General features: G+C 41.4%; 1 non-coding gene across 1 annotated transcript; it reads right to left on the bottom strand.

Moving 5' to 3' along the window:
• Positions 1 to 3150: 3150 nt before the first annotated feature.
• LOC120108635 lies at positions 3151 to 3256 on the bottom strand. Its single transcript, XR_005509903.1, has one exon. It is a non-coding gene; the product is annotated as a small nucleolar RNA R71 (small nucleolar RNA).
• Between the last annotated feature and the right edge of the window lie 957 nt (positions 3257 to 4213).

Here is a 4213-nt window from a genome sequence, read left to right as displayed (position 1 = left end):
GTAATCAAGCTAAGGCTATGATTAAATAGGTTTTGGTTCTGATTAGATAATTATTCTTGTATGAGGAAAAATGTTTGATTAACCCTTCTTTTTTTTATTAAGTCACGATCTTGTTTTTAGTCTTGTTTATTTTATCTGGTCGAGTTCGGTCTGAAGCAATTTAGCAAGGATTAAATAACATTGGACTCGAGAATAAGTTTAAGCAAGTCAACGATCATGACCCACCTCAAATCCAAAGCCAATTCCCAACCAATTCCATTCCTTTTCCGCGACCACTGTCCGTAGCTCCCCCAAGCAATCCAACGGTTCAGAAATTCCCATCTCCGCATCACGTTTCCAAACTAAGCAAAATAGGGGAGATCTTTATTTTAAATCCACATATGCCCATTTTCACGTCAAAATAGAGCAAGAAAAGAATTTTTCCCGAAATTACTGAAAACACTGTTCATATGAACAGTGTTCCGTGAAAACACTGTTCATATGAACAGTGTTACGAAATTTCACTGTGCATCTTCTTCCTCCCGCAGCGCATCACGGCCGTCCATGGCGTCCTCCCATCGATCCTCCGATCAGCCCCTCCCAGCAGCCAAGATTCACGGCATCGTCTTCATCCCCGAGTATTCCACCATCCGCCGGTGCAGCCAGCGACCACTCCTCCGCGATCCCCGCCGTCGGCATCCGTCTCTAGCGCCGTCCACGTCGTCACCCGAGATCCAGCCATTCTCCCAGCATATCACGCCATGGATCCGGCCACCTTCTTCTTCCGCTCCTCCCAGCATTGCGCCCCAACCGCTCCACGGATCACGCCGAGACCCAGCCGCTCCACGGATCTACAGCCCACAACCCAGCCTCTCATTTCTCAACGTCTTCATCCGCGATCTGCCCTCTGGTATCACGCCTCGGAATCAGCCACCCGTGATCTCTTCTCCCTTCCCAAATGAGCACTCCGGACAGCTATAAAAGGAGGAGGGTGGCCATCGGCTGAGGGGAGCTCGGTGGAGAAGAAAGCAGGGGAGACCCCCTATTTCGGTGAAAAGAAGAATCCAGCCGAGAGAGAAGAAGAGAAAAAGAAATAAAAAAAAGAGAGAAAGAGGGGGGGAAAGAGAATAGTTTTGGATATTTTGGGAATAATGGGAGGTGATCAATTTTATGTGAAGATGGGAAGTCGTCCGGAAGCCATGCTCGGCTAAACGTCTAGTCTAGGGCTGGATGAAGCCCTAGCAATGTTACAGGGCATTATAGTTCTTATTTTCTTTATTATTTTGGAGCTTGTTTAAATTCTTATTATCAATGAAAAATTCTTTTACTATGTTTAAACTTTGAGCATGCTATTTATTATTCATGTTTGCTAAAGTAGTCTAAGATGATCCATGCCTAGGAAGATGAGGTGTACTGCACCCTAGGTTAGCATAATTAGGTAGACACTTCATGCTACACCGAAGATGGATCTTCCTAACACTATTTATGCTTTTATTTTAAAAGGCTTGTAGCCAATATTGCATGCCCCTCCAAAAGATAAAAAAATAAAGAACACAAACCCTGATGCAATGCTATGTGGTGGACTCCAAACCCTAGATCCATTTATTCTAATAAATTCTAATTCGCACTCATAGTTTAATTTAGTTAAATTAAGTTAGCAAATTCTTCTTCTTGATTTACTTTTAAAAGAAAAATAACTTATTCTACAATCCTTGTGGACCGATACCCGTAATCACTATCCTACAGGATACGTGCTATTGCGTGGTTTATTTTTGAAATTGAAAGAACCGATCAATTTTTGGCGCCGTTGCCGGGGATTGCTAGCATAGTTATTTTTTCTATCATTAAAAAAAAATTAATTAATTAAAAAAACTTTCAAAAAAATATATATATAAATAAAAAAAAATTATTTTCTATTATTGTTACTTTTCTTATCTCTTTTTTCTCTTCTACTAATTTTTTTTAAATTTTCTTTTGATCTTATTTGATCAGGAATTGAAGGAAAAATTCGGGATGATCAAAAAGAGAACTGCTGGAAAAGGAATGCTGTAGAGGTTTGCCAAAAAAAAAAAAAAAAAAATTGCTGGGGAAATTTTCTTTGGTAATCTCTAAACCTTTCTTATTTAAATTAAGTATTAGCTTGAAATTTTGTGGTGATTGTTTGATTTTAATTTCAGCAAAAGTGTGAATGCATGCCTGATACACATACACCAATTAATTTGCACTTAGTAAGGGCAGTCACCCCAACAAGATAAGAGCCGGATTTCATCACCGGACTCTTGCCCAATTTAGGTGAACTCAATCTCACATAGTGTCACTTTAATTAAAATCAATTAGACATTGGCCCCTAGGGACATTCGAGCTCAATAGGACGAAGATCACCGAAAGTTGCACCAATTTCGCTCTGTGGCTTAGTTGATGTCTAGGCAAGCTTTGTCCCTATAAGGGAGACAGTTCATCTGTTCGAGGCAAGTGGGTTTTAAGTGGGACCTTTGCGAACGCATCGTGACCCCTTTACTTACCTGGGAGCTTACCTGGTCAACTCGGTTCATTAGACCGGATTGGAGGCTTAGGTGCCCTCTTCAAATCAGTTAGGAGCTGTCTAGTGATTTTAGGACAAAGACTAGGATTGATATGCTTTTCTTTTTTATTGCATGCTTGATTGATCGAGTACTAGTGTATGCAAGGTAGTCGTTCTAGAGTACGAATCCTATTACCTTTTGACCCTGAAATAGAACGAACCCTTAGGAACATTCGAGCTAAGATCAAAACATTAGGATCATCCCCACCTCTTAAGATGGCTGAAGAACAACCCAAACTCCTGAGGGAGTACTTTACTCCCACTATTTACACTTCCCCATCTTGCATTCGATTACCTGAGGTAGCAGCTGTACAATATGAAATAAAGTCTAGTGTGATCCAAATGCTCCCATCTTTTTATGGGCTCACCAACGAAGACCCATACAAATATTTAGATGAATTTCTTGAGATTTGCACCACTGTCAAGATTCAGAACTTCACTGATGATGCCCTGAAACTTAGGTTATTCCCCTTCTCCCTTAAAGATAGAGCCAAACAATGGCTGAATTCTTTAGAAGCTAACTCGATTCGTTCTTGATCAAATGCAACAAGAATTCCTTAAAAAATACTTTCCTATAGGAAGAACGAACCAGTTTAGACGTGCCATTACAAGCTTCTCCCAAACCGAGGGAGAAGAATTTCATGAGACTTGGGAGAGATTTCGGGACCTAATCCATAAATGCCCTCATCATCAAATACCTAAGTGGCAGCTAGTGCAATGTTTCTATGACGGTTTGACGGAACGAAACCGTCAGATGATCGATGCTGCATGCGGGGGGACTTTCATGCTTCGAAATGAGCATGAAGCATGGCAACTATTTGAAAATCTTAATGAAAACTCCCTCCACCATGCTTCATGTTCTCGTCAAGCACCCCCGAATTTTCAAAGAAAAGGGGCCATTTGTGAAATAAGTCATTCTATGGACTTGTCTAGCAAGGTAGATGCATTGTCCCATAAGATTGACCAACTAATGATAGGAGGACATGTCGTTAGCTCTTTCCAAGCACAAGTATGTGCTATCTGTTCTAGCCCATCGCATCCTATTCATGAGTGCCCCTCAGCACCCCAATTCCCCGAACTCGTGCAAGAACACATCAGTGCTGCCCAAACACAGCCTAGATTGGGTAATGACCCATTTTCCAATACATATAACCCAGGTTGGCGGAATCATCCAAATTTTTCTTGGAGGCAGCAAGCTTCTAATACCTCCCAACCCTTCTCCCAAAATTTTCAAAACCCTCAGAATTTTCATCTCTACCGTCCCTCAACTCAATTTCAGCATCCTCCTCCTCCAACCCAAAGAAATACAGCCTTTGAGGAGAAGGTGTTGACTGCCCTTCAAGGTTTGGAGGCAAACACACAACTATTGCACTCTCACACGCAATCAATTGCTAAGCTAGAATCCCAAATGGGTCAACTAGCTAATGCATTAAACAAGCGAGAGGAAGGTAAGCTTCCAAGTCAACCAATGAGTAATCCTAGAGGACAATACATGGCTCAAGAAACTCGACTAAATCATGAGCAAGCCAATGCTTTGACTACCCTAAGGAGTGGACGTATAATAGATAATAAGGTTGGGGAGGGTAACAATAAGGAAGGAGAAGAAGAAGAGAAGAATGTATCACATGAAAACCCAAAACCTTCTTCAGCTAG

The sequence above is a fragment of the Phoenix dactylifera genome, unplaced genomic scaffold (genome assembly GCF_009389715.1).
Source record: "Phoenix dactylifera cultivar Barhee BC4 unplaced genomic scaffold, palm_55x_up_171113_PBpolish2nd_filt_p 001450F, whole genome shotgun sequence".
Classification (NCBI taxonomy): domain Eukaryota; kingdom Viridiplantae; phylum Streptophyta; class Magnoliopsida; order Arecales; family Arecaceae; genus Phoenix; species Phoenix dactylifera.
Note: the sequence above shows the minus strand (reverse complement) of the source record. Positions and strands in the feature narration are given on the sequence as shown.